This window comes from Ranitomeya imitator, chromosome 1 (genome assembly GCF_032444005.1).
Source record: "Ranitomeya imitator isolate aRanImi1 chromosome 1, aRanImi1.pri, whole genome shotgun sequence".
NCBI classification, from domain to species: domain Eukaryota; kingdom Metazoa; phylum Chordata; class Amphibia; order Anura; family Dendrobatidae; genus Ranitomeya; species Ranitomeya imitator.
In genome coordinates, this window is record NC_091282.1 from 1,096,411,034 (window position 1) to 1,096,433,056 (window position 22,023).

Here is a 22,023-nt window from a genome sequence, read left to right on the forward strand (position 1 = left end):
CGATACCGATACCCGATATCACAAAAATATCGGATCTCGGTATCGGAATTCCGATACCGCAAGTATCGGCCGATACCCGATACTTGCGGTATCGGAATGCTCAACACTAATTATCACTAGATATACTATTTGTCCTTATTGATATAAGTCTATATATTCCCATGGTAATATACAAAAATCCTGTTCCCCATCATCTGTGGTCACCAGTATCTGCTCCCATTGACTGAAAGTTGACAGCTTAACTTTATACAAAACTTGAGCTGTAATGATGCCTTGTCAATAAACCATTAAAATCAGAAGTGAAGTTCTCATTGAAATTGTTTGACAGCCAGCCTATATAGAAATGAACCTGTGACAAGGATACCAGCTTAATTAGTAGGCTATCTTTGAACTGTCATTGATAGGTAGAAATCAAATAATGTAATAATATATATATATATGAGAAAATGACACAGTGAGTGGATAGGGCATCCTTCCTGCAGCGGCATGATTTGTATAGCCTTAATTACAACTTAGTCCAAGCATCAATCTTTGCTTCCTCCCTCCTACCAACACTAAAGTGGAAAATGCAGCCTTATAGACAGAAAAAGAGCTCATCACAGAAACAGACCTTTTCAGACGAATTGCATGAGGGCAGCCAGGGGGCATCAAAGTCACAGTCCTATTTAGACGGATCTGAGATACTGTATTTCTCACTCACACACTGCCTCCTCTTGTCTCCTTTTTTTCATTCTCGTTACATACTACGCTCACAATCCTTTATGCAGCTATCGATATCTGGGAAATATTGATGTTTCACTGTGTTACGTATATTGTCACCATAGTGAATTGTTCTGTGGAAGAGTTTCTAACTCAGTCCAGATCAATGCAACCTTGAAGTTACTTGTAAATTCTTCAGTGTAACTGGAAACCACAATCAATCTTTAAATTCTTTGGGGGTCATTTGTCAAGGTATGCCAAGTATGAAAACACTGCATTAACTGCAAGAACTGTACATTGACCGGGTGAGGGTGAAAAATGGGGTCAAAAATTTGTCCTGAGTTGCTACTGAACAATTTAGCATCCTCATGAAACTAATGAAACTCACCCAGGAATATGGTCAAGACAATTTTCCCATGCTCTCTATGTTGATTAGTTGTAAAAAACTAGTACATTTCTGACTTTTAATAGTCATGATTTATTTTTTTAACTTTTAGTTGTATATAAGGGTTTGTGGCCACAATCAGGAACAGCTGCGGCTTTGACGCTGCGTTTTTGACGCTGCGTATTTATGCAGCAATGACCCGCAGACACTAAAATGTGGCATGTCTATCATGACCGCAGCATGGCAATTTCATCAATAGAAATGTATTGAATGGTTCAGTGAACACATGCGGGTTTACCTGCGTTCAATAGAAGGCCGCACTTTGGATGAAGCGAACATGTGCTATCTCCGAATCGTGGGCACATGGCCTATCACTCATCAATCATTTTAATTCAAACACAGGCTTATTATTAACAAGGTAACAGCAACATTGATGGATATGGGTGAACCGATTGAAAACTGTTCTCCACTGCTGTTTACCATTGTTTACCATTTATTCAGTATTTTATGGATTACTCTTCTGTCTCGTTAAGCTGTGAGCTGTGACTCCTATCACTGTCCGGATTCAACCCAAGTTGGCTGGTGCATTCCCTAGTTTTTCTTTCATAGATGCTATGATTTATTTATTATTATGTTTTGCTTATAATATATAATATAACGTCATCATAGTTTGCAGCCATCATGTTCCCTATCAGTTTGTCTTTGGAATGTGGGAGGAAACCGGAGAATCCGGAGGAAACCCATGCAAACATTGGGAGAATATACAAACTTCTTGCAGATGTTGTGCTTGGTGGGATTTGAACCCAGGACACCAGTTCTGCATAGCAACAGTGCTAACCACTGAGCCACCATGCTGCCTATATGATAGTCCTTACTGACTGATTCTGCTGTACCATATGATGTCTTAGTTGCAATGCATTATCGAAAAGCCCACCCGACCAAGCCTGAGGTCATGTCAGCCTTCTCTGGCTGATACAAACTTTCACATTGTGTAAAACTACAGCTGGCATTTTTGGTTATTTAAGCTACTTTAATTGCAATGTTTTAATTCGTAGGGTCCATCAAAATTACCAATATACAACATGAAATTGATTTACATAATCTCTATTAGCTCATCTCTACTGTTAATAGTACTTTCTTTGATGGGAACCTGCCATGTTGAACATTTTGCTTTGTCTGCAGGCATCATGTTATAGAGCAGGAGAAGCTGAGTAGATTGAAATGTAGCTTTAACAAAAAAAGATTCAGTCCAATTTGGAATTGATTAATGTAAATCCCAGTTTGGTAGTGCAGTGTTGGGTTGTACTTAGTGATTGATAGCTACCTCTATATGTCCAGTTATAGAAGGAAAGCTGTCAATCACTCATACAGGCCACCCATTAGACTTTTCAGTATAAAAAATCAGGCATCTAAATGAATAAATTACAAGTGATACTGAATCTTTTCCCACAAAACTATATTTCGATCCACTCAGCTCATTCCACTCTACTTTATTTTGCCTTCAGAATATGATGTGACAGGTTCCCTTTCAAGCTCATTTACAGTTTTATATAAGTAAAGCTAAGATATTCTAAGAGTATTACTTTGAGGGACTACTATAGCAGGGCATGGGAACTACTTGAGATGAGCAATTTGATTCACATTGCCTTGGTCCAGCATCCCCACCAGGCCTCCATGGTAGATGATATTATTTTCTGTGCCAGGCCCATAGTCTGGCTTTCCGGGTGTCCATAGAGCTTAACAAGCATTGTGATGTCATGCTGTAGTGGCACGGTGCACATCTTGACCAGAATGCCAGGTCAAGGATTATTAGAACAGAAATGAAGACTGGATGCCACAGTGGACCAGGCTGGATGTCTGGCCAAGGCCCATAACCCACACTTGTACTATTTTACAGGGTTTTTCTACTTTTATAAAAATGAACTGCAAATATTTCCTGCAATGTAAAATGACAAATCAGCTGGTGCTAACCCTCCAAGGATCCAGTGCTGGCTCTGAACTGCTGTCTTATTATTTTGGCTGCAGCATTGACATCAGTTCGACAGTGCATATTACCACTGTTTGTAACCACAAAATTTAAATTGTAAAGATTGAAAACTAACATAAACTCAAAATGGTTCTTATACAATAGTATAACCTGCCAAAAAATGGGAAAAAAGGACCTTGTGGTATTTTAAAAATACATAGATATTGGGAAATTTCAAAGGTATACGGAGGAGACAGATTATGGTCAATGTTAGCAGTTTCACTTAAATTCCTTGGGCAATTTTAAGCCAATGAGGGGATTCATAGATTTGTGAAGTGAAGGAGTAGTGAGGAAAGAGGTGGATTGATCGGACAGCAGAGTAAGGGTACCGTCACACAGTGGCATTTTGATCGCTATGACGGCACGATCCGTGACGCTCCAGCATCGTAACAATATCTCTCCAGCGTCGTAGACTGCTGTCACACTTTGCAATGTACGACGCTGGAGCGATAATTTCATGACGTATGTGCGATGTAGAAGCCGTCGGTTACTATGTGCACATCGTATACAATATCGTGCACACCTTTGTTACACCATGCGATCATGCCACCACAGCGGGACACTAGACGGCGAAAGAAAGTTTCAAACGATCTGCTACGACGTACGATTCTCAGCGGGGTCCCTGATCGCAGGAGCGTGTCAGACACAGCGAGATCGCTGGAACGTCACGGATATATCGCTGGAACGTCACGAATCGTGCCGTCGTAGCGATCAAAATGCCACTGTGTGACGGTACCCTAACAAAGGAACTGGAGAGGTACAACAGTGTTAGCTGGGAGGATATTGCAGTAGTCAAGGTGGGAGATGATGAGGGCATGCACTAAAATTATATAGCTTTCAGGGTTGAGCAATGGATGGATTCTGGAAACATTTTTGAGTTGTAGGAGGCAGGAGGTTGTTAAGAGTTTGAAGGTGCTGTTTGAAGGGCAGGGCATTGTCAAGGGTAACTCTGAGACATCGGACTTCCGATGTAGGAGAAAACAACATGCACTACTTTCTGAATACTCAGGCTGTGCACATATGCCTGAGCTGGCTTTAAAGGGCTATGAATGATGACACTTTTAGGGCATGCCAGAATACCATAGTAATCTGTTGCCTACTAGGACAGGTGGAGCTGGCAATAGGGAAAGGAAGAAAAGTCTGGAGCTGCATCGCACTGGAAGGAACAGGAGAGTAGCAAATATGTGGATCATGACCACAAATGCCTTCTCTTTAACACACAATGGGGTAGATTTATTATTATTATTATTGTTCAAAAATGAAAGTAGTTGAAGGAATAAAATACTTATGCTAATTATTTAGACAACTTTATGAAAGAATTGCGACAAAAAGCACAGATTTTGGCATCTTTCTACACACATGGTAAAAGTTTCCAATGAAGAGGCCTTGACTTTGTTGAGCTATAAGATGCACACATTTTTCATTGCTATGTGCAAGTTTTTAAGTATAAGATCCTGAGTGAAAGCATATCACTCAGGATAAATTTGCTGACTATTAGGACTGTATCATCTATGCTTACATTATCAAAAAATAGACAATTTCAGTAAATCAGCCCAAGTGCCTGATAGCTGCCAAGTTCTACATTTTACATAGTTCTTTAGCAGATTTCAGAGAATAAGTTTAAAATCAATTGTAGAATGTGCGATCTCACCCTGCAGTGTAGTTGTTAGAAAATAAAATAAATAATGACAGGGTGAAAACAGACAAGAACAACAGGAAAGATTAAATTCAATTATCCACAGAGTAACTTTTCTTGATCTGTTTTCATTTGTCCGAGCTTTGGCAAAGTTTAGTGTTCAAGGTTTTCTAAGTCCATGTACAAGGAGGAATGCTATGGAAGCCTTCAGCTAAACAGCTGCTGCCCGCTCCCATTGCAGGCAGTGCTATTTGTCTTGTAAATTCATGATTGCACTTGCCATGCTGGTTTCAACAGAATTATAATTTTTGTGAAGCACTTATTCTTCATAGAAAAAGAATTTACAGCAGGGCTTGCTCGGCTGATTTATTTTCCATGTTTTCTAAAGCTGGAAACTATTTCTTCAGTTCTAAGTGCTTGATGTGGTATCAAGACATAACTGGACTGGTTGACGGTGGTTTATAGTCATCCCAATCTCCACATTCTACTTCTATAGCTGACACAGACATTGATGTTCACAATTCAATAATTTGTAACACATCAGCTAAAAGCACTTTAAAAATTTTTACAAACAATTTCAAGCAAAATTTTTCTAAAAATATTAAAAAACTAGCTGAAGAGCCCGGCGTTGCCTGAGCATAGTAAATATCTGTGGTTAGTTATAGCACGTCACTTCTCTTATTTTCCCATCACGCCTCTCATTTTCCCCCCTCACATCTCTCATTTTCTCCCTCACACCTCTCATTTTCTCCCTCACTCCTCTCATCCCCCCAACACTTGTCATTTCGACCTCACATCTGTCATTTTCCAATCACTACACTATTTTCCCTCACTCCTCTCATTTTGCACTCACACCTTTTCATTTTCACCTCACACCTCTCATTTTCACCTCAGTATATACATGTTTGTCATCTCCCTTATATATAGTATACACCAGTATGTCTTCTCCTGTATATAGTATATACCTGTATGTCATCTCCCCTATATATAGTATATACCTGCTGTGTGTCATCTCCCCTGTATATAGTATATACCTGTATGTCATCTCCTCCTATATATAGTATATACCTGTATGTCATCTCCTCCTATATATAGTATATACCTGTATGTCATCTCCTCCTATATATAGTATATACCTGTATGTCATCTCCTTCTATATATAGTATATACCTGTATGTCATCTCCTGTATATAGTATATACCTGTGTGTCATCTCCCCTGTATATAGTATATATCTGTGTGTCATCTCCTCCTGTATATAGTATATACCTATATGTCATCTTCTATATATAGCATATACCTGTATGTCATCTCCTCCTGTATATAGTATATACCTGTAGGTAATCTGCTCCTGTATATAGTATATACCTGTGTGTCATCTCCTCCTGTATTTAGTATAAACCTGTATGTCATCTCCTCCTGTAAATAGTATGTACCTGTATGTCATCTCCTCCTCTATATAGTATATACTTGTGTGCTATCTCTCCTGTATATAGTATATATCTGTGTGTCATCTCCCCTGTATATAGTATATACCTGTTTGATCTCCTGTATTAGACCTCGTTAACACGTTATTTGCTCAGTATTTTTACCTCAGTATTTGTAAGATAAATTGGCAGCCTGATAAATCCCCAGCCAACAGGAAGCCCTCCCCCTGGCAGTATATATTAGCTCACACATACACATAATAGACAGGTCATGTGACTGACAGCTGCTGTATTTCCTATATGGTACATTTGTTGCTCTTGTAGTTTGTCTGCTTATTAATCAGATTTTTATTTTTGAAGGCTAATACCAGACTTGTGTGTGTTTTAGGGCGAGTTTCTATTTGTCAAGTTGTGTGTGTTGAGTTGTGTGTGGCGACATGCATGTAGCGACTTTTGTGAGATGAGTTTTGTGTGGCAACATGCGTGTAGCAACTTTTTGTGTGTCGAGTTGCATGTAACAGGTTAGTGTAGCAAGTTGTGTGCAGCAAGTTTTGCGCATGGCGAGTTTTGCGCGTGGTGAGTTTTATGTCTGGTGCCTTTTGAGTATGTGCAAGTTTTGTGTGAGGCAACTTTTGCATGTGTTGCAAATTTTGTGCATGTGGCAATTTTTCCGCGTGTGCAAGTTTTGCGTGTGGCGAGTTTTCCATGAGGTGAGTTTTGCACTTGTGGCGAGTTTTGCGTGAGCCTAGTTTTTGCATGTGGCGAGTTTTGCGCGTGGCGAGTTTTGAGCGGCGACTTTTGTGTTTGGACTTTTATGTGGCGAGGTTGGTGTATGTGTGGTGAAATGTGTGCTGAGGGTGGTATATGTGTTCAAGCACGTGGTAGTGTGTGGCGCATTTTGTGTGTGTGTTCATATCCCCATGTGTGGTGAGTATCTCATGTCGGGGCCCCACCTTAGCAACTGATCGGTAAATACTCTTTGGCGCCATCGCTCTCATTCTTTAAGTCCCCCTTGTCCACATCTGGCAGCTGTCAATTTGCCTCCAACACTTTTCCTTTCACTTTTCCCCATTATGTAGATAGGGGAAAATTAGTTTGGTGAATTGGAAAGCGTGGAGTTAAAATTTCACCTCACAACATAGCCTATGACGCTCTCAGGGTCCAGACGTGTGACTGTGCAAAATTTTGTGGCTGTAGCTGCGACGCCTCCAACACTTTTCATTTAACTTTTTACCCATTATGTAGATAGGGGCAAAATTGTTTGGTGAATTGGAAAGCGCGGGGGTTAAAATTTCACCTCACAACGTAGCCTATGACGCTCTCAGGGTCCAGATGTGTGACTGTGCAAAATTTTGTTTCTGTAGCTGCGACGCCTCCAACACTTTTTCTTTCACTTTTTTCCCCATTATGTAGATAGGGGCAAAATTGTTTGGTGAATTGGAAAGCGCGGGGTTAAAATTTCACCTCACAACGTAGCCTATGCCCCTTCAGGGTCCAGACGTGTGACTGTGCAAAATTTTGTTGCTGTAGCTGCGACGCTTCCAACACTTTTCCTTTCACTTTTTTCCCCATTATGTAGATAGGGGCAAAATTGTTTGGTGAATTGGAACACGCGGGGTTAAAATTTCGCCTCACAATATAGCCTATGACGCTCTCGGGGTCCAGACGTGTGACTGTGCAAAATTTTGTGGCTGTAGCTGCGACGGTGCAGATGCCAATCCCGGACATACACACACACACACATACACACACACACACACACATACACACATTCATCTTTATATAGTAGATAAAGCTAAAAAAGTGGTGCAGTTGGATTCCCACTTAAAATCACAACCTGAAGCCAGTTATCAAATGCAACCATTTCTGCAGTGAAATGATCAAACACAACTGACCAAACCATTACAGAAAGCTATGAGATTGAAAGATAGTTGCTACATAGACCATCCTGTAAAATCTCCCTCATTATTTTAAAGCACAAAAGTTGCATGGAAAAGTTATAATAATGTTATGTAAACCATTTGTGACAAAATATCAAAATACCACCCGCATATTTCAATAAATAAAAAAACGAATGATGCGTGCATACATGATGCAAATGAATTAGAACACACACAAGTTGATCCCTTGTACCCTTTATGTATTGTTAGAGGAAGGCAATTTATAGAATATTCTTAAATATATTTAGAAATTTCTGTCATGAAAACTTTATAATATACAGTTGTGTATATGTATACATATATATAAACATATACACTGCTCAAAAAAACAACGGGAACACTAAAATCCCTCATCCTATATCACTGAATGAAATATTCCAGTTGTAAATCTTTGTTCATTGCATAGTGGAATGTGTTGAGAGCAATAAAATCTAAAAATGATCAACATAAATCACAACTAATATCCCACGGAGGTCTGGAGTTGGAATGATGCTCAAAATCAAAGTGGAAAATTAAGTTACAGGCTGATCCAACTTCAGTGGAAATGCCTCAAGACAAGGAAATAATGCTTAGTAGTGTGTGTGGCCTCCACGTGCCTGTATGACCTCCCTACAATGCCTGGGCATGCTACTGATGAGGCGACAGATTGTCTCCTGACGGATCTCAACCCAGACCTGGACTAAAGCATCCGCCAACTCCTGGACAGTCTGTGGTGCAACGTGACATTGGTGGATGGTGCAAGACATGATGTCCCAGATGTGTTCAATCGAATTCAGGTCTGGAGAATGGGCGGGCCAGTCCATAGCTTCAATGCCTTCATCTTGTAGGAACTGCTGAAACACTCCAGCCACATGAGGTCTGGCATTGTCCTGCATTCGGAGGAATCCAGGGCCAACCGCACCAGCATATGGTCTCACAAGGGGTCTGAGGATCTCATCTCGGTACCTAATGGCAGTCAGGCTACCTCTGGAAAGCATATGGAGGGCTGTGCGGCCCTCCAAAGAAATGCCACCCCACACCAATACTGACCCACTGCCAAACCGGTTATGCTGAAGGATGTTGCAGGAAGCAGATTGCTCTCAACCATGTCTCCAGACTCTGTCACATCTGTCACATGTGCTCAGTGCGAACCTGCTTTCATCTGTAAAGCGCACAGGGCGCCAGTGGCGAATTTGCCAATGCTGATGTTCTGTGGCAAATGCCAAGCATCCTGCAAGGTGTTGGGCTGTGAGCACAACCACCATCTGTGGATGTTGGGCACTTAGATTATCACACACATGCATTATCAGACACATGCACATTTGTGGCCTGCTTGAGGTCATTTTGCAGGGCTTTGGCAGTGCTCCTTCAGTTCCTCCTTGCACAAAGGCTGAGGTAGCGGTTCTGCTGCTGGGTTGTTGCCCTCATACGGCGGCACCCTCCACATCTCCTGGTGTACTGGCCTGTCTCCTGGTAGCGCCTCCAGCCTCTGGGCACTATGCTGAAAGACAGCAAACTTTCTTGCCACAGCTCGCATTGATGTACCATGCTGGATGAGCTGCACTACCTGAGCCACTTGTGTGGGTTGTAGAGTCCGTCTCATGCTACTAGTGTTAGCTATATCTCCTAGCTTTGCATCGTCTGCAAATTTGATTAGTTATCCTTCAGTTCCCTTATCTAGAACAAAAATGTTGAACAACACTGGGGCCAGGACAGAGCCTTGCGGTACCCTACTTGAAACACTTTTCTAATTGGATGTGCAACCATTTATTACCACTCTTTGAGAACGATCACTGAGTCAGTTATGAATACACCTAACTGTATACACCTGAATACACCTACTCCCCTCCCATCTCTTCTTCCCATAACCGCATCCAAGACTTCTCCCGTGCTTCCCCCATACTCTGGAACTCTCTACCCCAACACATCAGACTTGCGCCTACCATAGAAACCTTCAAAAAGAACCTGAAGACTCATCTCTTCCGACAAGCCTACAGCCTGCAGTGATCCTCAACCTACTGAACAGCCGCACAGCCAGCTCTTCCCTCTCCTAGTGTATCCTCACCCACCCCCTGCAGACTGTGAGCCCTCGCGGGCAGGGTCCTCCCTCCTTATGTACTCGTGTGCCTTGTTATCTGCTCATGTTTAATGTATTTGTCTATATTTGCCCCGTATTCACATGTAAAGCGCCATGGAATAAATGGCGCTATAAAAATGTATAATAATAATAATAATAACTGTTGCCAAGTCAAACTCATAGTTGTTGATTTTTTTCAATAAGCATAGTATAAGCTACTTTATCAAATGCTTTACTGAAGTTGAGATACGCTATATCAATTCACTGACTCATGCAGTCAGTGATTCCATCATAGAAGGGTATTAGATTAGTCTGGCATGACTTGTTTGCTACAAACCCATGCTGGCTTTGGTTAATTGCTGTATTCTTATCCAATTACTTACAAACATGCTGTTTAATAACTTTCCTGGAATAGAAGAAAGGCTCAATGACCTGTAATTGCCTGTCTCCATCTGCTTTGCTTTTTTGGAGATAGGGAGAACATTTGACCTTTTCCAATCTTCTGGGACTTCTCCTTCTTTCCAGGATTTTTCAAAGATTCTGGGTAGTGGTTCTGCAATTTCCTCTGCTAACTCTTTAAACAACCTAGGATGTAATTCATCTGGACCAGATTATTTAAATTAATTTAAATTACGGTAGCTAAATGTTCCCTCACCATCTCTCTGTTTATGGATAGTGTGTATTCTTTTATTCCTTCGATGGCACAATGAAGATCAGTTAATGTTACAATTGCTTTCTTAGAGAACACAGATGCAAAATAGGAATTTAAAAGTTCGGCCTTCTCAGCATCATTTTTGACCACTTCACCCTTTTCATCCTGTAAAAATCCTATAGCATCTTTGACTTTTCTTTTGCTTTCGACATACCCCCCAAATCCATTTTTACTACTTTTGGTTTCCCTTCCAAGCCTTATTTCTTTACTGGCTTTACCTCTTCTAACGGTTGTCCTCTAACCCCTGCAAACTGCATTATAATCTTCTTTAGATATGCCTCCCTCATCCATTTGATATTAATTTCTTTTTTCCTTTTCAATTTGTAACCTGCCACAGACACTAGGAAACCCAGGGACTGAACCTCTTGCATGGTGACAGGGCCGATTTTAGAGAAAGTGGGGCCCTGGGCAGAAGTTTAAAGTGGGGCCTCAAATGTTCACATATTCCACATCACACAAACATTTTGGCTGTATTTACAGGCACAGAGTTCAGGCCATTAAACGAGCATGATCGATGGCATTGAAGCTGATTGACGCTTGTTCCAAGTTTCTTTACACTGGCTGAGGAAGAACGATGGGGACAGATAGTCCTTGATACAGTATAATGCAGCTCTCATACAGCATAATGCACTCCCCATGGTCCTTGATAGAATATAATGCAGCCCCCTCATAATAATAATAATAATCTTTATTTATATAGCATCAACATATTCCGCAGCGCTTTTACAGTTTAACAGTTTCAAACGCAAGACATAAGTAACAACTTTAACGATATAATAACTAAAGCACAATAAGATGACCCTGTTTGTGAGAGCTTACAATCTACAATGAGGTGGGGGAGATATAAAGTACATGAGCTTATTTACAATGATGTATTTACAATGATGGTCCAGACATCTTGAGGGAGTGGGGATAGATGGAGATAGTGAATGAGCTACACACGCCCTTACACATAAAATAACTGACAGTGATTAGGGAACATGGTAGGCTGCTCTGAGAAAATATGTTTTGACAGCACGCCTAAAACTATGCAAATTGTGGATGGTCCTAATTTCTTGGGGTAGAGCATTCCAGAGGATTGGTGCAGCACGGGAGAAGTCTTGGAGACGGGAGTGGGAGGTACGGATTAGTGCAGAGGTTAGTCAAAAGTCAGTTGCAAAGCGCAGCGGTCAGTTAGGCCGATAGACAGCAATAAGGGAGGAGATGTAAGGGGGTGCTGCACTATGAAGAGCTTTGTGGGTAAGAACAAGTACTTAGAATTGGATCCTTTAATGAATGGACAGCCAGTGTAATGACTGGCGAAGAGCGGCTGCATCTGAACACCGATTAGCCAGGTAGATGACCCTGGCTGCTGCATTAAGAATAGACTGAAGAGTGGAAAGTCGAGTGAGGGAGAGGCCAATTAATAGAGCATTACAGTAGTCCAGGCGGGAGTGGATCAATGTGACAGTGAGGGTTTTTGTGGTTTCCATGGTGAGAAAAGGGTGGATTCTAGAGATGTTCTTTAGGTGTAAGCGGCACGAGCAGGCAAGAGATTGTATATGGGAAGTGAAGGAGAGATTGGTGTCAAACATAACACCCAGACAGCGAGCCTGCTGCCTGCGTGTTATTATGGTGCCACCCATGGAGAGGGAAATGTCAGATTTAAGCAGGTTAGTAGATGGTGGGAGCAGAAGAAGTTCAGTTTTAGAGAGGTTGAGTTTAAGATAGAGGGCAGGCATGATGTTTGAGACTGCGGACAGACAGTCACTGGCGTTCTGTAGTACAGCAGGAGTAAGGTCAGGGAATGGTGTATATAGTTGTGTGTCTTCGGCATAAAGATGGTACTGAAAGCCAAATCTGCTGATGGTCTGTCCAATTGGGGCCGTGTAGAGGGAAAAGAGAAATGGGCCAAGAAATGAGCCCCGAGGTACCCCGACAGTGAGAGGAAGAGGGGACGAAATGGAGCCAATGAACGGTACACTGAAGGAGTGGTCAGAAAAATAGGACAAGAACCAGGAGAGGGCAGTATCCTTAATGCCTAATGGCTGGAGCCTAGAGATTAGGAGATGATGGTGTTAAAAGCTGCAGAGAGTGATCACCGTTACACTTTGCTGTCAGAAGGTCATTGGTCACTTTGATGAGTGCAGTTTCTGTCAAATGTAGAGGGTGGAAGCCGGACTGTGAAGTGTCTAGGTGGGAATAAGGGGAGAGGTAACAGGTAAGGCGGGAGTAGACTAGGCGCTCCAAGAGTTTAGAGATGAAGAGGAAATTGGAGACTGGTCTGTAGTTATTTGTGCAGGATGGATCTAGAGAGGGTTTTTTTAATAATCGAGTAATGATAGAGTGTTTGAAGGAGGATGGGAAGATGCCTGAGGAGAGGGAGAGATTAAAGATTGTAGTTAGGTGAGTTGTGATGACTGGAGAGAGCGACTGGAGGACATGTGATGGAATGGGGTTAGTTGTGCATGTAGTCAGATGGGAAGAAGAGAGGAGAATGGAGACTTCTTCTTCTGTGATGGGAGAATGTGGAGCTTGAGCCAGGGGAAATGCAGGGAGGGATGGGAGTCACTGCACTTAGTGGCTGGGAGCGTATTTCCTGTCGGATATTATTATTTTTTCTCTATAAAGTGGGAGGCCAGGTCATCAGCACAAATGTCTGTGATAGGGGCTTGTGGCCTGAGGAGGGAGTGAAAGGTGTCAAAAAGTTTCTTAGGGTTGTTGTAAGCAGTGACTTATCTAGGTAGCAGATTAAGCTGAGCCGGGCGAAGAACAGGTCAAGAGTGTTACCATCTTTGTGTGTTTCAGGGGTTGAGAGCTGTGAGAGGCCGAGAGAAGTGGTTAGTGATAGAAGCTGGGATGCAAATGTGGAAGTGGGGCTGTTTATGGGGATGTAGAAGTTTCCCAGGATAAGGGTTGGGAGTTCTGAAGACACGAAATGCAGCAGCCAGCCTGAGAAGTGGTCACTGAACTGGCTGGGCGAGCCTAGGGGCCGATATATGACCGCTACTCTGAGGGAGAGGGGACAGAAGAGCCTGATGGTGTGGACCTCAAAAGAAGGGAATGAGAGTGATGGAACTGGTGGGATGACCTGGACAGTGCATTGTGGGGACAGGAGTATGCCAACTCCACCACCAGGTCTATTTGTGGGTCTCGGGGAATGGGAAAATTGTAGGCCACCATGGGAAATGGGAGCAGGGGAGACAGTGTCAGAATCTTGAATCCAGGTTTCAGTGAGGGCCAACATATTCAGAGAGTTGTTCAGAAAGTAATTGTGCAGAAAAAAAACATACAGACCGTGGATTCCAGGGGGCATAATTAAAAGAAGGATCTGAAGGAGTGCAAGTAATATTAATAAGATTAGTGTTGTTTTGATACGAGGTAGGATAGGGGTTGAGGTAGGGGAATGGTGGACCTGGGTTCCGGGAGATATCCCCTGAAATCAGAAGGAGTAGGAGGATAAAGAGCAATTAAGTATTGGAATTGTAAAAAGTTTTTTGTGCAATGTGTTTGGGGAAGATGGGCTGAGGTTTATCTGGATGGTGAGAAGTGCATGGGAGCTGTCAGAGAGTATACTGTGACCCCCTTCAGAGAATACTGCAGCCTCCCTCAGAGTATAATGCAGCCCCTCTCCACACACAGTATAGTGCATCTCCCCCACACACAGTATAGTGCACCTCCCCCACACACACAGTATAACGCAGCACCCCTCCACACACGTCATAATTCAGCCCCACTCTACACACAGCATAATTCAGCACTCTCCACACACAGTATAGCACAGCTCCCCCAACACAGTATTACGCTGCTTCCCCAATACACAGTATAGCGCAGCTCTCCCCAACACACAGTATAGTTCAGCTCACCCAACACACAGTATAGCGCAACTCCCCAACTCACAGTATAGCACAGCTCCCCTACACACAGTATAGCGCAGCTCCCCAACACACAGTATAGTGCAGCTCTCCCCCCAACACACAGGATAGCGCAGCTCCCCAACACACAGTATAGTGCAGCTCCCCCATAATACACATGATAGTGCAGCTCCCCCCCAACACACAGTACAGTGAAGTTCCCCCAAACACACAGTACAGTGAAGCGCCACACAACACACAGTATAGTGCAGACATGCACGCACACACACAGTATAATGCAGCCCCCACATTTTCTCACACATACAATAATGCATACATACACACTGGCACTAAACTCACCCCTCCTCCTTGTTCCCCGCGCTGCTCCAGGCTCTGCTGTAAGCAAAAACACAAGAAATAGACCATATAAAGGGGATCACCTGAGGCAATGGATTCAATGTAAAAAAGTACAAATTTTATTAGTGTAACATAAAGAACACAGAGGAACTACAAAGAGCACACAGTTAAAACCATTTAAAATTGTTCTTGATGTTGTGGCACATTGGGCTTCATACCACTGTGGTTAACTATATAAGAGGGGGTTTATACGCAGCCTATGGCCTGGCACATGGTATACCTCCATTTTTTTTCTTGTGTCTATGAGCTAGGGGTTAAAACCTATGTGTATACATCACTACCAATTGCCATATTTCTTTATTTTCTTTAAATGTGATAAGGTATTTGTATGCATTTAAAGTATTTATAGGTGTATTGCCAAACATCTTGTTCATAGCTTAGAGTGCTGTTCATGCAGACATCTTATTGTGTATTCACTAAGATCTGCCATTATATTATGTCCGGGGAGTCGTCTCAGGGGGTTGGCTCTATTTTTGGCCATTTGTGATAAATCTGTAGGTCACATGTGTGACCAATTTTAAATGGTTTTAACTGTGTGCTCTGTGTAGTTCCTCTGTGTTCTTTATGTTACACTAATAAAATTTGTACTTTTTTACATTGAATCCATTGCCGCAGGTGATTCCCTTTATATGGTCTATTTCTTGTGTTTTTGTTTACTGTTGACTATAGCATAGACCAGGTTGGATCCATGTATCTTCTGTGGTGCCCCCTCTCTATTTACTAGCTCCAGGCTCTGCTGCTTCGTCTCATCGGCTCCACTGCTTGCACAGTGTGGCGCACGATGAAGTGATGTCATCGTGTACCCGCTGAGTCACATACAGAGGGGGAGTGATGGGAGATAGAGTGTCTGACACTCGCTCCTTTATCACTGCTTTCAACTGCCGATAAGTTGATAAGTTGAATCAGCGATGGGTCAGGAGCAGCGCTGTGCACCTCAGCGTCAGCATGTTGTGCCGCTAATAGCGGCATGTCACTGGCTCAGCTAGGGCCCCTGGAGGAGCAGGGGCCCTAGGCAGCTGCCTGGTCTGCCTGCCCCTAATGCTGGCTCTCTATGGTGAATACACATTTTTCTAATTTGGCATACAGTCTATTATCCTGCAAAAACTTTAACATCTGCCGGACTTGTACCTGATGTGACTAAGATCAGGAGAGTATATTAAAATATTACCACTACAAATCTACCTACAAGGAGATGAAAAATGTTGATAAAAAAATGTTGGTAAATGGCAGGGGCATTAGTAAAACCAACAGCATGTGACAAGGTTTTCATAATGACCTTCAGGAGTGTTAAGGGCCGTCTTCCAGTCATCCCCCTCCTTGATACCTCAGAGTATAGGCTCCCCTGAGGTCCATTTTAGAGAATGATTTTTCCCCAACAATCTGATTAAGTAAGTCAGGAATAACTGGGAGGGGATAAGGGTCTCTGATAGTAATCCGATTTAACACACGAAAATCTAAACAGGGATGCAAGCTCCCATCTTTCTGTTTAACAAGGAAGAAACCTGCCGCTATGGGCAAAGAGGAGCCTACAATATGTCCCTTAGCAAGACTCTCAGAGCCTGACAGATCGTATAATCTGGTTTTGAAGAATTTAGCTCTAGCGAGCAAGTTTACTGGACAGTCCTACACATGGTGTGAAGCCAGTTCCTGGCACCCCTGCTCTGAGAACATATCCACAATATCAGACAGAAAAGAGGGTATGGTTTTAGTGGAAACAGTAAAAATGATGGTACCTAGTAGCATTGAACTGGAGTACCTTGGACCCAGAGAAAATTATTCTTAGGGCCCACTATGTAGCTATATAGAAATAAATAAAAGGGCGGGTCGCATGGGAGCCGGTGCCTGATCCTATATCGCCAACAAACACTTGCGAGGGTATGGTGTGAGCATGTCCATTATGCGTCCCAATTGAATGTTGAGGAGAATGATTTATTTGCCTGCTAATTTAGTTTATTTTTGCTAGATATACTTATTGTTAAGGCATTAATTATTTCTTATCTATTTAAGTCACCGGGGGCCGGTTCAGGTTGCCCCTCGGTGTACTCAACATCATCTATATCTATATTGGGTACCAATTATGTGTTGTCTGGGATTAGGACATTTTTTCTTCCCAGTATAATTGACTAACTGTGATAATGTTCACTGGCATCTTCTTCGGAGAAAATATTGTGTAATGCTTCAGGAATTGTGATTGGGAGGTTTCAGGTAGCGTACCGACCGGAAACATCTTTTTTTCTCCCCCCCTTATTTTCTTGGGTGTAATATTTGTAATTCTTGTTGTTTAAAATGTTTTTAAACATTGTGTAGTGTGTGGTTAATGGATTTTAATGAAATTTTGTGACGTTACATGTTGATCCCTGCGTATTTGCATGTCTCTTTTCGCTCCCCTTTTTTGCATTGTCGGTATCTTTGGCATGCTGCAGGTTGAACACATGATTTATTATGCTTGATGGTGCCCTCTATTTCTAGTCTTTGTAACAAGGAAGAAACACGCCACTATGGGCGAAGAGGAGCCTACAATATGTCCCTTAGCAAGACTCTCTGAGCTGTAATTTTTCAGAGCCTGACAGATTGTATAATCTGGTTTTGGAGAATTTAGCTCCAGCGAGCAAGTTTACTGGACAATCCTACACACGGTGTGAAGGCAGTTCCTGGCACCCCTGCTCTGAGAACATATCCACAACATCAGACAGAAAAGAGGGTATAGTTTTAGTAGAAACAGTGGAAATAATGGTACCTAGTAGCATTGAACTGGAGTACCTTGGACCCACGAGAGAAAATTATTCTTAGGACCCACTATGTAGCTACATAGAAATAAATACAAGACCACCGGTTGTCTGGTAAAGCATGCTAATATCAAGGTATAATATAAAGTAGTACACTTATTAAACACAAAAAAATTAGTGGATGGGATTTTATGAGATCTCATTCATACGCCATATGCTGAGAAAATCCACTGAGAGAATTGACTAATGCTGCGGATTTGATGTGAACAATTTGTCAATTCATGCTGTGGATATTCACTACCGATTTCATCCTTTGAATACAAAGGATCAGGTCAGTGGTAAAGGTGCATCATTGATTATTAGCAAATGCAGTGATATATGCACAATATCTATGTGGATATTACTGCTGTTAATTTGCTGTGGGATTTGCATTGTACTGTATAAATTCTGCAGCAAATACATTATGTGAATGTACAGTATGGCTCTTTTAGTGATATTGAAAAAAGAGCGTTCTCTCACATCCCCATAAACACTTTTTACTGAAATCTCTACCTATTAAGACATAACTTCTTATGAAGGGTATAATTTTCTTAGTGAAGGGGGAAGAAAACCTTTAGTCACTCAGGGGTGATACTGGGGGAGGGGTCTCATGCAGTCAGGGGTGTTACAGGAAGAGGAGTCTCACTCAGTCAGGGGTGATGCAGAGGGAAGAGCCTCATTCAGTCAGGGGTGATACCTTGAGAGGGGATCAGTCAGTCAGGGGTGATACAGGGGGAGGGGCTCAGTCATTCTAGGGTGATACGTAGAGGGGCTCATTTAGTCAGGGGTGATACCGGGAGAGGCACTCATTCAGTCAGGGTTGATGCATGGGGTGGGGCTCATTCAGTCAGGGGTGATACAGGGGGAGGGGCTCAGTCATTCTAGGGTGATACAGGGAGAGGTGCTCATTCAGTCAGAGTTGATGCAGGGAGTGGGGCTCATTCAGTCAGGGTTGATACAGAGAGAGGGGGCGCAGTCAGTTAGGGGTGATACAGGGAGAGTGAACACAGTCAGATAGGGGTGATACAGGAAGAGGGGTTCAGTCAGGGGAGATACAGGGATAGGGTTATACATAGGGTTGGGGCTCAGTGAGGGGCAGTCAGTCAGGGGTGATACAGGGAGAGGAGCTCAGTCAAAGGTGATACATGGGTATGTGGCTCAGCCAGGGGCAGTCAGTCAGGAGTGATACAGGGAGAAGGGGCTCAGTCAGTGGTGATACAGGGGTGTTAGTGTGGCACCCCTAGGGGTATTTGCCACAAAAATAGTTACTGACAGTAAATACAAATACTAAAATAGCAAGACTGCACTACCACCTCCGGCCAGAAGGGGGAGCTCCAGAGACTCCCCTTGATCCATTCTGGTCTGAGAGAAGAAATGGCAGTTGGGCTAAGGAGCTGAAAGTGAGAGGTCATACAGCTGAATTTCTAACAGCCCTATGACGGTTTCCAGGCCCAAATCACCGGCCTGAGGAGAAGAGGGACAGAGAAAAGTGACATTGTGAGAACCGGGTAGCATCAATCACTACCCAGAATAGGCGCAAAGACGGATACCGGATCCGTGGCTGTATTCATTATATATAATACAGCAACCGGAAAAACGTGAGGTGATATAAGCTTCACTAGGGCCGGACGCAGCAACAGACACAGAGTTCAGCGGTACTCCCGGAGGGGGTAAGCCGATAAAAGGACTCGGGTTGCCCGTCGAACCAGGACCCAGAGGGGACAGATTCGGCCGGCAGCCAGTTCACATACAGCAGCAGGGCCATACAGAAATTGCGCACAATAAGAGGCGAAGACCCCGGCAGGGTCAAAGTAACTCAGAGTTCCCATACAGACTCCGGTGACAGGACTGGTTGTAAATCCTTTTATGTTAAAGTAAACTGGTTAAACGTTTCAGTGCCTCAGTCTTTCATTTGGACAATAGCCATCTATCCAGGATCGGGATCGTCACCGCTGGGAGAACCTGCTGCTGATCAAGTAAGTGCCTGTCCCCTCACGATACCCCTTACACTGTGCATTGCCTGAGGCCACAGCACCGGGTCAAGCCACCTGTGACATCCCCCTCAAGAGACAGACCCCATCGGTCCGGTGCTGGGTATCCCGGTCTCCTGGGCGTCACATTAGGAAATAAGTAAGTCAGGAGTGATAGGAGAAATGAGGGTTTGGGGTCTTCATTCATCCCTACGTGACTAAGCCCATTTTTAGTCACTCACTGTTAGGTATGGCAGGGGACCTTCAGTTATTTGTGATGCTGAGGTAGGTGCATAAATCAGACTCACTTTTGTGCTGCACCACCAGGGAGCCATTTATCTCCCTCTTTTCCATACACTGTGCCTCTGCTGTTATAAATGTACAGCCAAGTGGAAGACACAAATAAGACTAAGCCTGATTGGATGTGCTGCAGCCAATCAGTTTCAGCCTTGTCAACAGCTACACTGCTCTCCCTGTAGGTTCAGAGTAGGGAAGAGCATTGGGCAGTGACATGAAGACATCAGGATAGAACAGCATTCTGTTACATACAAATGATGAGCCGCAGTCTGCAGCAGGCAGGAGTGTTGGCTATGATGGAGCACTGCTCTCCACGTTTGTTCAATGCGTGGAGGGGAGTAGTAACATATATCATAGGAGGTGTCAAGTGTACTGCTTGCAGCTCCTCCCAGCATGAGACAACCTGAGAGAGCAGTCTCGCATCACAGCTGACTCACTCGCCTGCTGCATACTGTGGCTCATCATTTCTGTGTAACAGAGTGCTATTCCATCCAGATGTCTTTTAGTGTCATCACTACTACTACTACTGGATGTCTTCCTGGAGCAGAACAATATTGTATCATACAATTATTAGGTTCTGTAGAAGGACGTAGATCTGGGTATTTATTATGATGGAATATAGGCTGAACTGGATGGACAAATGTCTTTTTTCGGCCTTACTAATTATGTTACTATGTTACTTCACAGAGGATGCCAGCAAGTATCAGTGCCCGTGCCCACCGGAGAGTCCTCCATTCCTACAGTGGACCACTCGTACCCTGGCATGTAGGCAATTATTTTTGCTGAAATCACTCTATTTGACTATTTCTCTGGACTGACAGTAATAATAGATTATGCACAGTTAGCCAGGGAAGGCCTAACAAAAAAGTAGTAAGGAGACCTTCCAAGATATAACAAGAATGAAGCTCCCTGTGAAAAGCCCCTATGTGCAGGTTCACATTATGGACCACTTGCGTAAAATTTCCCTAACCGAGAGATGCAGAGCCAATAGCAAATATAGAGATTGGTTTCGTCAGAGTACTACAGGGAAGACCTGACCTGAACTGAGCATCCACCATATTGGTTCCTGCCGCACTATTCATGAGCATAGATATTTTCTCAGTTTTCATACCAATAACCACTTCTGCAGGTAAGAAAAACTGAGATACACATGAGAAGGAGATATATACACTCAGGTTGTTATCTTCCACACAACCTGGGGTTAAAAGTTTTCCAAAGGTTTTTTGTGCTTTGTAAAGAAGGACAGACCTCAATGAAATGTCCCTTTTGACCACAGGAAAACACAACCCTGGCAAACCGCAAGAGACTCAAACCAAGGGCCTGACTCATAAAAGGGGCATGACTCATACTGAAGCCCCTCCTAACTTCATTGTTTATTCAGAGCACACAGGGAGAATGGAGAACCTCGGTTTTAGGGAGTACCATGGGGGTGGAGTCACAACAGGTCTATCCCTGAGGCGTCTATGCATATGATCAGAGTCATGACAGCCTCTAATGACTCAGGATTTTCGTAAAGCACTAGTGCATCATTACCCGATGTGACTGTCTAACTTCAGGTCTTCAAGGGGTACATGACACCCTCATGACTGTCCGGCAGCCTCTGTACCAGACTTTGGGCTCTGGACGTGACAGGATTGACCACTGCCTGGAACAAGCAACACATGTTGCTCCTAGTAACTCACCACCCATAATATGGTGGTGCACCATCTTGGGAGTTTTGTCCAAGCATTCCTACATGTACAGTTTCCTGGAAAGTGGATTGGTCATCTTGGGCCAGTTAAAAGGCCACCAAGGTCTCCCAATCTGACCCCCTTAGACAATTATCTTTGGGGTCATCTGAATCAAATTGTCTATGCTGTGA